This window comes from Callospermophilus lateralis, chromosome 9 (genome assembly GCF_048772815.1).
Source record: "Callospermophilus lateralis isolate mCalLat2 chromosome 9, mCalLat2.hap1, whole genome shotgun sequence".
Classification (NCBI taxonomy): domain Eukaryota; kingdom Metazoa; phylum Chordata; class Mammalia; order Rodentia; family Sciuridae; genus Callospermophilus; species Callospermophilus lateralis.
In genome coordinates, this window is record NC_135313.1 from 79,755,653 (window position 1) to 79,769,406 (window position 13,754).

Consider the following 13,754-nt stretch of genomic DNA (forward strand, 5'->3'; position numbering starts at 1 on the left):
GAATCATATGATCATCTCAATAGATGCAGAAAAAGCATTTGACAAAATACAGCACTTGTTCATGTTCAAAACACTAGAAAAACTAGGGATAACAGGAGAATATCTCAACACTGTAAAAGCTATCTACGCTAAGCCCCAGGCCAATATCATTCTAAATGGAGAAAAAATTTAAAGCATTCCCTCTAAAAACTAGAACAAGACATGGATGCCCTCTTTCACCAGTTTTATTTAACATAGTTCTTGAAACACTGGGCAGATCAATTAGGCAGAAGAAAGAAATTAATGGGATACGGATAGGAAAGGGAACTCAAATTAGTACTATTTGCCAACAACATGGTTCTATACCTAGAAGACCCAAAAAAAATTCCACCATAAATCTTCTAGAATAATAAATGAATTGAGCAAAGTAACAGGATATAAAATCAACACCCATAAATCAAAGGCATTTCTGTATATCAGTGACAAATTTTCTCCAAGTGAAATGAGGAAAACTACCCCATTTACAATAGTTTCCAAAAAACATAAACAAAACAAAACAAAACAAAACAAACAAACAAAAACAAAAACAAACTTGGAATCAACCTAATAAAAGAGGTGAAAGACCACTACAATGAAAACTACAAAATGCTAAAGCAAGAATCAAAGAAGACCTTAGAAGATGTAAAGATCTACCTTGCTCTTGGATAGGCAGAATTTATATTATCAATATGACCATACTATCAAAATCACTATACAGATTTAAGATTTAATGCAATTCAAATCAAAATCCCAATGATATTCCTCACAGAAATAGAAAAGCAGTCATGAAATTTGTCTGGAAAAATAAGAGACCCAGAATAGCTAAAACAATCCTTAGCAAGAAGAGTGAGGCAGGTGGCTCACTATACCAGACCTTAAACTATACTACAGAGTAATAGTAACAAAAACAGCATGGTATTGGCACCAAAACAGACTGGTAGACCAATGTTACAGAATAGGACACAGAGACTAACCCACATAATTACAGTTATCTTACATTAGACAAAGGCACCAAGAACATATATTGGAGAAAAGATAGGCTCTTTAACAAATGGTGCTGGGAAAACTGGAAATCCATATGCAATAAAATGAAATTAAACCCCTATCTCTCACCAGGCACAAAACTCAACTCAAAGTGGATCAAGGACCTAGGAATTAAATCATAGACCATGAGCCTAATAGAAGAAAAAGTAGGCCCAAATCTCCATTATCTCAGGTTAGTTCCCAACTTCCTTAATAAGACTCCTATAGTGCAAGAATTAAAACCAAAAATCAATAAATGGGATAGATTCAAACTAAAAAATTTCTTCTCAGCAAAAGAAACAATCTATGAGGTGAACAGAGAGCCTAGATCCTGGGAGCAAATTTTTACCCCTCACACATCAGAAAGAGCACTAATCTCTATGGTATATAAAAAACTCAAAAACCTTTATAGTAAAAAACCAAATAACCCAATCAATAAATGGGCCAAGGAACTGAACAGACACCTCTCAGAAGATGATATACGATCAATCAACAAATATATGAAAAAATATTCAACATCTCTAGCAATTAGAGAAATGCAAATCAAAACTACTTAAGATTTCATCTCACCCCAGTCAGAATGGCAGTTATAAAGAATACAAACAACAGTAAGTGCTGGCGAGGATGTGGGGAAAAAGGCACACTTTACATTGCTGGTGGAAATGTAGCCAATATGGAAAGCAGTATGGAGATTCCTTGAATCACTTGGAATGGAAGCACCATTTGACCCAAAGGACTTAAAAACAGCGTACTACGGGAACATAGCCGCATCAATATTTATAGCAGCTCAATTCACAATAGCTAAATTGTGGAACCAACCCAGATGTCCCTCAGTAGATGAATGGATAGGGAAACTTTGGTATATATATACAATGGAATATTACTGAGCATTAAAAGAGAAGAAAATCATGGCATTTGCAGGTAAATGGATGGAGTTAGAGAATATAATGCTAAGTGAAGTAAGTCCATCCCTCCAAATCAAAGATCGAATGTTTTTTTTTGATATGAGGATGCTGACTCATAATGGCAATAGGAATGGGGAGCATGAGAGGAATGGAAGAACTTTACTTAGGACAAAGGGGAGGGAAAGGAAGGGAAGAGGCATGGGGTAGGAAAGATGGTGGAATGAGTTAGACATCATTACCCTAAGTACATGTATGAAAACACGAATGGTGTGAAAACTTTGTGTACAACCAGTGAGTTGAAAAATTGTGCTCTATATGTGTAAAATGAAATGAATTACATTCTGCTGTCATATATAATAAGTTAGAATAAATAAATGATTTAATAAAAAGATTGATAAAACCTTAGTCAAATTAACCAAAGAGAGAGAGAGAGAGAGAGAGAGAGAGAGAGAGAGAGAAGACCAATCAACAACACTGGAGATGAAAAAGATGATATTGCTGGGTGTGGTGACGCATGCCTGTAATCCCAGTGGCTCTGGAGGCTGAGACAGGAAGATCGGGAGTTCAAAGCCATCCTCAGCAATGGCAAGGTGGTAAGCAACTCAGTGAGACCCTATCTCTAAATAAAATACAAAATAGGGCTTGGGATGTAGCTCAGTGGTTGAGTGCCCCTGAGTTCAATCCCTGGAACCGGAGGGCGGGGGAAGATATTATCACAGACACATCTGAAATCCAGATGATCACTAGATATTATTTTGAAAATTTATACTCTAATAACTGGAAAATCTAGAAGATACTGACAAATTCGAGGACACATATATATGACCTGCTTATATGAAATTAGGAAGGTGTAGAAAACAAACACAGATAAATATCAAGTATTGATACTGAAATAGCAATTAAAGCCTTCCACAAAAGAAAAGTCCAGGACCTGACAGATTCTCAGTTGAGTTCTACCAGACCTTTCAAGAAGAACTAACACCAGTCTTTCTCAAATTATTCCATGAAGTTTAAAAGGACGGCACATTCTCAAATACATTTTATGAAGCCTGTCTAATCCTGATACTAAAGCTAGACAAAGACAAATCAAGGAAAGAAAACTACAGACCAATATGGCTGGAGAACATCGATGCAAGAATCCTTAATAAAATATTAGCAAACTGCATTGGAAAACACATCAAAAAAGATAATACACCATGATCAAGTGGGTTTCATCCCAGAGATGATGGGATGAAATGTAGCTTACCACTTAAATATAATTACAAATGTAGCTTACCACTTAAATATAATTAGGGATAAGAATCATATTATTATTGCAATAAATGCAGAAAAAACCCTTTGATAAAATGCAGTACCCATTCATGTTAAAAATGCTGGAGAAACTAGGAATGAACGGAATTTATCTCAACATCATAAAACAAACCCAAAGCCCAGCATCACAGTGAATGGAGAAAAATTAAAAGCATTCTTATAAAATCAGGAACAAGACAATGTTGTCTACTCTCACCACTCCTATTCAATATTGTTCTTGAAACATTAGCCAGAGCAATCAGGCAAAAAATAGGAAATTAAAAGAATACAAATAGGAAAAAAGAAATCAAACTATTTGTTTGTGGGTACGATTCAAAAACTTCACCAGAAGACTTCTAGAGCTTATAAATGAGTTTAGCAAAGTTGGAAGATAGAAAATCAACACCTATAAGTCAATAGCTTTCCTATACTTCAACAGTAATTTAACTGAGGAAGAAATCAGGAAAAACATCCCATTCACAATAACCTAAAAACAAAACAAAACAAAACCCAGCTTGGAAATTAATCTAACTAAGGAGGTAAAAAACCTCTACAATGAAAATTATAGAACACTGAAGAAAGAAATTGAAGAAGACGTTAGAAGACAGAATGAACTCCCATGTTCTTAGATAGGCAGAGTAAATATTGTTAAAATGGCCATTCTACCAAAAGCAATATACAATGACATTCTTCACAGAATTAGAAAAAAACAATTCTTAAATTCATCTGGAAGTATAAGAGACCCAAAATAGGGGATGAGGATATAGCTCAGTTGGTAGGGTGCTTGCCTAGCATGTATAAGGCCCTGGGTTTTATCCCCAGCACCCCCCCCCCCAAAAAAAGACTCATAATAGCCAAAGCCATATTGAGCAAGAAAAGTGACACAAGAAGCATCATAATACTTAATCAGAAATTGTACTACAGAGCTGTACTAATAAAAACAGCATGCTATAGACATCAAAATAAACATGAAGATCAATGGAACAGAACAGAAGACTCAGAAAAAAAAGGCCACATATTTACAAAAACCACCTGATAATTGACAAAGGTGTGAAAAATATATTATAGAGAAAAGAAAGCCTTTTTAACAAATGCTGCTGAGAAAATTGGATAGCTATATGTAGAAAAATAAAACTAGATTCATATCTCTTACTCTGCACAAAAGTCAAATAAAAATGGTTTTGGTCAGAAATCTTGCAATTGCTAGAAGACAACCTAGGGTCAGCATCCTATCATATTGGTGCTGAAACCAACTTCCTTAATAAGACCTCCTAAAAGTGCAAGAAGTAAAACCAAGAAGCAGTAAGTGGGGTGCCATCAAATTAAAAATCTTCTGCATGGTAAAGGAAACAATTAGGAGCATGAAGAGAAAGCTCACTGAATGGGGAGAAATCTTTGTCAGTTACTCTTCTGACAGAGGATTAATATCCAGAATATATAAAGAACTCAAAAAACTTAATACTCAACCAACAATGCAATCAATAAATGGGAGAAAGAACTAAATAGAAACTTCTCAAAAGAAGAACACAAATGGCCAACAAATGTATAAAAAATGTTCAACATCTCTTGCAATCAGGGAAATGCAAATAAAAACTAGCAGGATTTCACCACATTCTAGCCAGAATAGCAATTATCAAAAATAAAAACAATAATGAAGGCTGGCAAGAATTTGAGAGAAAAGGTACATTTGTTCATTGTTGGTAGGACTTCAGACTAGTAAAACCACTCTAGAAAGCAATTTGGAGACTCCTCAAAATGCTAGGAATGGAACCACCAGCTTTCCCCCTCCTTAGTAGTTTTTGGAAAGAACTAAAATCAGCATACTATGGTGATACATGTGCCTCATTGTTTACAGCAGCACAGTTCACAATAGCTAAATTATGGAATCAACCTAGATGCCCTAGAAGAATGAAATCATGGCATTTTCAGGCAAATGAATGGAAGTGGGGAAGATCTTGCTAAGTAAAACAAACCAGACCCAGAAACTCAAAGGTCAAATGCTTTCTCTTATATGAGGAAGCTAGAGTAAAATAAAGAAAAGAAGGAGGAATGGATAAAATATTATAAAGATATAGGTAAGATCAGTAGTGTAGAAGGAGATTGCGAGCATAGTGGAGTAATAGATAAGAGGAGGAAATGCAGAATGATTCTTAAAAAAATCATTTTAGGGTATCTATAAATATACCACAGACAATTTTGTTTTTATGTATGAGTAAGAAGAACCAATCAAAAATAAACAGTAGATGAGTGAAAGGAAGTCTAGTACAATTGAGGAAGGAGAATGGGAGTGGAGTAGGGAAAAGAGGGAAGAATGAACAAAAACCAAATTCCATATATATATATGATTTTGTTGGAATGAACTTAACTACTACCTATAACTATAATACTCTAATTAAACAAAAAAAATCTATTGGATGGAAAGAAGGAAGAAAGTTAGGATGAAAAGAAGGAAGGGAAAATGAAAAAGCATGTGAGATAAATAAAAAGTTAATGAAGTCCAGTTTTAAAAAATCCTGAAGCTATGAACCTTCATAGTTATTATTGGAACAACAAGAAGAATAAGAAAAAGATTTTTACTTGGGTGAACACTAACACACACACACACACACACACAAAAGAAAAAATAAAAAAAAAGAAAAGAAAATTCAATTTCCTTTTCGATTTCATCTACTTGATCAAAGAAAATATACCTTAGATAATAAAATATATTTGATGAAGACTGAATCAGACAACAACAACAAAAAAATCTAAAACAAACACAAAGAAAAAACCAAAACCAAAACAAATAAAAAATCCCAAACTCAAACCAATCAAACAAACAAAAAGACAAGGAGCAGGAAAAATATATGAAACATGCTATTGAAAGACAGTGATGTCTTAGTAAATAAATGAGATGAGTCCCCAAACTTCCCTAGCTTACTACTGAACATGAATTTCTAGGCTGCATGCAGAGAGGGTGAACCTAGTTGGAGCTTAATTAGCAGACCCTTTAAAGAAATGTGTCTCATGAGTCATGGGAGACACCAAGGCAGTATGAGTTTATAATAGAGAGTGCTGGAGAAGAGAGAGCCACACAGAAAGAACTGCAGAAATCTGCAGTAGTTTCCTTTGAGTATTAAGCAGAATATTCATAATTGCATGCATGTGAAAAAAACTAAGGCTGAGGAAAGAATCACCTGAAAGGAAAAAGGGAATAGTAGTCACAAAGAACTGGGAACTCAAACACTTCTTCATTCAAGGTACAGGGTAGAACACAGGGCAGTGTCCTATTCAGTAGTGGGAAATAAAAAGACATAAACACTGCTTTGGTACTAACAAATGAGTCTCAAAAAAGGTCCGAAAGGATCAAATTATTTTTTCTAAGTAGTTGAAATGTACCCCAGAAGAAAACTAAAGAATATTTAAAGGCATAAGCAAATACTCAGAATACAACAATAAAAATCCCAGTGTTTAACATCTAGTAAAGATGATCAGATGTGCAAAAATGAAGGAAAATACAACATATAATGAGGAGAAAGACCAATCTTGGATGAACAGCCAGGGAATTATGTTGAGTGAAGGAAATCCAATCTCAAAAGATTGCATGTTCTATTATTTAATTTATATGACAATTTTGAAATGACAAAACTTTAGAAGTAGAGGACAGATTAATTGTTATAGGGATTAGGGGTGGGGGCAAGATAGAGGTGGATGTGGTTGTAAAGGGCAATATGAGGATCTAATTTGTACCCTGGTTCTGGAATTAGATATGTAAACCTACAAATGGGATAGAATTTTACTGAACTAAATATATACCTACACACAAATGAATATAAATAAATTTGGAGAAATAAGAACAAGATCTGTGTATGCTATCAATATATTGTACTTGTGATGTTTTACTACAGTTTTATAAGATGTTATCATTGAGGGAAACTCAATCTTGATGAAGGGTACATAAAATCCCACCTTCATTCCCTTCCTACCTTTTTCCCTCCCTCCCTCCATCCCTCCCTCTCTCCTTCCCATGTTTATATCAGGTAAGCATGCTATAACTGAGCTATACACCCACAGCCCTCCTTTATTTTATTTATTTTTAAAGATAGGATCTCAATATGTTGCCCAGGCTCGGCTTGAACTATGCATTCTACAGCTTCGGCCTCCAAGGAGCTGGAATTACAAACATATGCCACCAAACCTTGTTTTCCTGTATTCTTTCTTATAATTGCATGCAGGCTGTGCACAGTGGCACATGCCTGTAAACCCAGTGGCTCAGGAGGCTGAGTCAGGAGGATCTTGAGTTCAAAGCCAGCCTTAGCAATGGTGAGGCATTAAGCAACTCAGTGAGACTTTGTCTCTAAATAAAGTATAAAATAGGGCTTGGGATGTGGCTCAGTGGTTGAGTGCCCCTGAATTCAATACTGGGTGTTAAAAAAACCTGCATACAAATCTACAATTAACTCAAACAATTTCAGTAAAAAGAATTGAGGGCTGTGGCTGTGGCACAGTGGTGGAGCATTCGCCTGGCACATGTGAGGCACTGGGTTCCATCCTTAGCACCACATAAAAATAAAATAAAGGTATTGTGTCCACCTACAACTAAAAAAAAATACATAAAAAGTTTCAATTGAACAGAATTGATACAGATTAAAGAATTTTCATGTAAGAACACTAATAGCTAAATTAACATTAATAGCTAACTATATTCTATATGTTCAAAAAATAGATATACAAAACACATTTGCAGAGATCCAAAGTGAGCTTCTAAAGATGAAAACCAAAATCTTTGAGATGAGCAATACACTAGAAGACATTAGATAAAATAGAAGAAAAGATTAATGAACTCACTGAAGATATAATGATAAAACCTAAAATAAACAGGAAAAAATAAGGAAAAAGAAGGCTAAAAATGAACAAAGCATCAGTGATCCATTCAAATAGCCTACTATATATATAATTGAAATCCTCCAATTAAAGAAGATAGCAAACAACAAAAAACGATTTTTAAAAGAAATAATGGCTGATAGATGCCCATGAACAAATTAATGAATAAAAAGAAAATGTGGTATATATACCCAGAGGAGTATTACTCAGACAAATAGAAAAAACAAAATCCTTTACAGCCTAATGGATGGAAGAGAGGCCATTATGTTAAGTGAAATTGAGCCAAGCACAGAAAGACCAGTACTGTAAGCTCTGTCTTATATGTAGAAACTCAAATAAAAGTCAATCTGAAAGTAGAGTAGTGACTACAAGGGATTGGGAAGGTAACAAGTGGTGGTGGTGCAAAGAGAGTGGTTGGATTTGATCAATAAATTCTGTATGCATTTATGTAACTAGCACACAGAACCCCATTAACATGGACAATTAATATGTGTTAATAAAGAAAAAAGAAATAATGGATGAAAAGTTTTGTTTTTCTGTACTTTAGAGATGAGGGTCCACTCTTTCCCCACCTACATTATTCTTCATTGAGAAAACTGATTCTTAACTTTGTTCCTTTTTCTATAACATGTCCCATCCCTACTGCCAGCTGTTTTTTTTTTTTAAGGAATATTTTTTGTAATTGTAGGTGTACAGAATGCCTTTATTTTATTTGTTTATTTTTATGTGGTACAGAGGATCAAACTAGTGCCTCACACAGGCTAGGCAAGCATTCTGCCACTGAGCTACAACTCCAGCCCCTGCCAGCTGTTTTTAAGGCTCTTCTTTCTTTATCATTGGTTTGAGCAATTTGATTATGATGTGCCTTAGGTAGTTCTGTTTTTATCATACTTTTTGTTATTGAGATTTATTGTGCTTCTTGGGTCTGTGAGTTTATAGTTTTCATCAAATCCAGAAACTTTTCAATATATAGTAAAAATATATTTCAAAAATGAAGATGAGGGGCTGGGGATGTGGCTCAAGTGGTAGCGTGCTCGCCTGGCATGCTGCAGCCCAGGTTCGATCCTCAGCACCACATACAAACAAAGATGTTGTGTCCGCCGAAAACTAAAAAATATTAAAAAATAATTCTCTCTCTCTAAAAAAAAAATGAAGGTGATTTCATGGGTAAAAATGTAAGAGATTTTTCTTCTATTTAAAAATTTTAAAAAGAATTGACTATTTAAAATAAACATGCATGAGGTTTATAGCAAATAAGAAAATAAAATATATAACAACTATACCACAAAAGCCAGATGAGAGAAAATAGAAGTATATTCATTCAGGTGTTGATTTTATAAATAAAACGCTATCACAACACTTCAAGGTAGATGAAGAAAAGTTAAAAATGTATACTATAAACCCTAAAACATGACTGAAGTTTCAAAACAGTTAATTGCTAATGAGTCAATAAAAAGAAATAAAAATGGAATCATAAAATTACTCAATTCAAAAGAAGGCAGAAAGAGAAAAAAAAAACAAAGAAAAAATGGAACAAATGTAAAATGGGAAACATGGGACAAATAAGAAAAACAACATTTTAAACTTTATCATATCAGTGATCATAATAAATGTAAATGATGTGAACACTTCAATTAAAAGGCACAGGTTGTCAGATTATGTTAAAAAAGCAAGATCTAAGTATATGCTGCCTATAAAAATTACATTTTAAATATGACATAATATGCAAAAACTAAAGTTATGGACAAAGATAAATTTTGTTAACATTAATCAAAGGTTGGCTAGAATTGTCATTTGTAACAGCCCAAATGGAAACTATCTAAATATCCATAAACAGATCAATAGACAGATAAACTAGTTGTGGTATATCTGTGTAGTAGAACATAACTATGAAAAAAAGGAACTGCTGATCCATGAAACAGCAACAATAAATTTTAAAATAATTACCCTGATTGAAAGAAGCCAAATAAACAAAGAATATATACTGTATTATTTCATTTATATAGAATGCCATAAAATAATAACTAATAATATAGTAATTGGGGATAGAAAAAGAGAGGGAGAATGGGGAAGGAGAGAATTAGAAAGGAATGCAAAAAATTTTGATGGTTATGTGTTTGTTCATTATTTTGGTTGTAGTAATGGTTTCAAATATGTCAAAATATCAAAATGTACTCTTTACAAATGTGCTATTCAGTACAATGTCAATTATATCTTAATAAAGGTGTTAAAATGAATAAAGAAAGAACTGTTCCTTTGAGAATAATTCCAATTAATAAAATGTAGAAGGAATGAGGGAAATATCACTTTTAGAATTCCACAATAACTGTAGCAAACATGATTCATCAATTAATACTAAAAATGGTCAGTGAAAGTTTAAAAAGAAAATATCTGCATAGTTTCAAAGTTTCTCCTTCCAAATAATTACAAAGGGAAAACAGCAATGTCACAAAGCAGAAATCCAACAAATAAAAAAAGTGATCAACATTAATATTATTTATAATACGAAATACCAACATCATGTGCCCCTGCTATAATGCACTTACAAGACTACAACATTTCTAAGCATTTGCCCCTTGATATATAATCTCAACTTAATCAGGAGAAAATATTAGATAAACCCATATTGAGGGTTGTTTTACCAAATGCTTTAATAGTGGTAAAAGTATCAAGGTCATGAAAGATAAGGTGAGGCTAAGAAATTCCAAAAGAAATGTAATGGGAATCCTGCACTAAATCCTGAAAAGAAAAAGTACATTAATGAAAAATCTGACAAAATCAGAAGAAATTCTACAGTTCAGTTAACAAAATCTATAATTAGCTGGGCCTGATAGTATATATCTGTAATACCAGTAACTCAGGAAGGCTGAGGCAGGAGGATCACAAGTTTGAGGTTAGCCTCAGCAACTTAGCATGGCCCTGTCTCAAAATAAAAAATAAAAAGGACTGGGGATGTTGCTCAGTGGTAAAGCACCCCTGGGTTTAATCCCTCCCCTGCAAAACGAGACTATAGTTTTAGTACTAATACTTTTTCTCAATGTTATAAGAATAATTAATGCAAGATCTTAACTTCAGGGGAAAATTGGTAAAGGGCATATGGAAATATGCCCTTTCAACCCTTCTGTAAGCCTAAAATCAATACAATGTAAAAATTTTTATAAAGAATAAATCATAGGCTCAGACTGGCGAAGAAACAGTAGTAAAAATCTTTTATTAGTTTTAAAGTCAAGCATCTTGACTCACAAGATTTTCTGAAATAAATGAATGAGAGAACCTGGAGTTGAAATGAGTGGATTGATGATTGTAATCTTTGAAGAATCTTTGAAGAGAAAGAAGCAATGCTGGAGGACTAAAGAAACTAGTCTAGAAACTATATCTATTTTTTTTTCCCCTTAAAGGAAAAGAGTATGGAGACTCAGATTATAAGCAGCTAGGTCTTAAACCATGCTGTTAAGCTTTGCAGGTTTCTAAGAGACATTGATGAGTATTACATGTATTTAGAAAGGAAGGTAAGGATAATTATGAACTAGTTTTGCTTCACCAGGAATACATACTGTCAGACTAGTCTTAATCATTTTTTCACAGTATTACTTGGCTAACAGTTCTAAAAAGTGCTCTAGACATAATAAATTTGATTTCAAGAAGCCATTTTGCAAAATTGTTCAAAATCTCCTTGTGGACCAGATGGCTATATAAAACCTAAATGATAACTGAAAAACCAAATATATTTTTATTGACTGAATAACTATTCACAGAGTTATGACTCAATTCACAAGGCCAGTCTATTAGAACTCCCTACTGGTGGATCTCTGCAGATCTAGTTAAATAAATATTGTTTTCCATTAACTAGAAAGTATCTGCACTGAGTTAGAAGAATGGATGCAGAACAGAATTATAGTCCAAATATCATAAAAAGGATACTTTTTTTGCCTTAAAATGAGATTAAATGGAAGGTGAAAGAGATATAATTTATAGTATATGATGTAAACACTTCCAAGTTTCAGTAGGCTTGTTCCTACAAAACAGTTGGTAAAAGAGAAAAGGAGATCATATTTACCAAATGGTGATATTTACTCTACATTAATATGGGAGATTCTTCTGTTAAACTGAAGTTTTCCCACAGTTCTTAAGGTAAATATCTTTAATTCAATGATAAATCAGTTTGATAAATAAATCAGTTTTCATGATAGATGGAAATTACAAATGCTGTTGAAAAAAGAACTTTTCTTGAAAATCTTTCTGCCCAGATGAAATGCAAGCAAAGATTTCATTATAATCAGTTTCTGATTATGTTGGTGAATATGGGTAGGACAAACTTTGTTAGCAAAATGGAGACGTTTTGTTTATTTATTACTGTTTTATGGCTAAATGGAGAAGTTTATTTATTATTTAGTTCAGCACAGGGCTGGGATGGTGTAAAGTTTGGAGCTGGAGAATAGATGACAGAAACAAATATTTAGTATGTACAGGTATTAGATATTAAGAAGTAATTTTCCTAATGTGTCCTAGGTGCTAACTCTGCTTTAACTGGAACTAGCTCCTCTCTTTGATTTACTCTATATATTAGGATTCCATTTGAGAGTCTGTTAGACAAGAAATTCTACATTTATAAACAAAACAAAAGCCCACAATGATCTTTTAAAACATAAGAAATAGAAAACAGAAAAACAGGACCCACAAGATGCACATTCATTATATACTCAGAGAATAAGTTCAACTATATTAAGAAGACCAGGTAATCAGTTTGCCAAGGGTTGTAAACCTTTGCTAAACAGTTTACCTTAATATCAATCTTTTTTGATTTCACACATTCTTCATTCCATAGATATATATTGAGGGCCTGAAAATAAAGGAATTTTTTAGAGTGAGAATAAAGGAAGGACAAAGATACTCTTGTATTTGCATTTGAGATCTGAAACCAGCACATTTTAGTAATTATATTAATGTGTGGGGTCAGTGGATGACATAAGGAATCTAGGAAAGGAATGGCAACTAAGTTTTAATTTATATGCTATATGAGTTAGGGTCCTGGCAGAAAACAAGAAAATATATAGCAACTAGGTACTTATTAGAAAACTCACAAGATATGGGAAGATTTGGGGAACTAATTAGGGATAGTGTATGACCTTAGGGCTGGTAATGCTATAAAGTCATTATCACACTTACGCCAGGACAGAGCAGTTTCTGGGTGTTGACCGGAATTGTATCTTTCAGTAAAGAGATGTATTCCAAAAAAAATATTTAAAAAAAGAGAGATGTATTCTACCTATGGTAACCATATAAGAATACCCAAATTTCACTCATTTCCCCTTTCTGATCTTCCTACCTTTTCCCCTCCCTTCCTCCATCCCTCCCTCTCTCCTTCCCGTGTTTATACCAGATAAGCATGCTATAACTGAGCTATACACCCACAGCCCTCCTTTATTTTATTTATTTTAAAGATAGGATCTCAATATGTTGCCCAGGCTCGGCTTGAACTATGCATTCTACATCTTCAGCCTCCAAGTAGCCTGGGAAAGGGAGATATTGATCATAGGTTGCATTGCTTTATAGTTTTGTTATTTTAACTAGTTAGGGAACAAAGAAGTCTGATAAGGTACTGTTCACTTCCTTTATTTGACTTTGGAGGTGACATTTCTTAATACTAGTATCATA

At 33.7% G+C, this 13,754-nt stretch overlaps 1 protein-coding gene across 6 annotated transcripts in view; it reads right to left on the minus strand.

Moving 5' to 3' along the window:
• The window catches only part of Mbd5 (methyl-CpG binding domain protein 5), a 406,311-nt gene that overhangs the window by 92,098 nt on the left and 300,459 nt on the right, over positions 1-13,754 (minus strand). For 4 of the 6 annotated variants that reach the window (XM_076866536.2, XM_076866537.2, XM_076866533.2 and 1 more), the window contains exon 5: positions 12,880-12,939. The exons of the other annotated variants lie outside the window; for them this stretch is intronic. The gene's annotated coding sequence lies outside the window, so the exon portion shown is untranslated. The remainder of the gene's footprint in view (positions 1-12,879; positions 12,940-13,754) is intronic. 6 annotated transcript variants of the gene reach the window in all.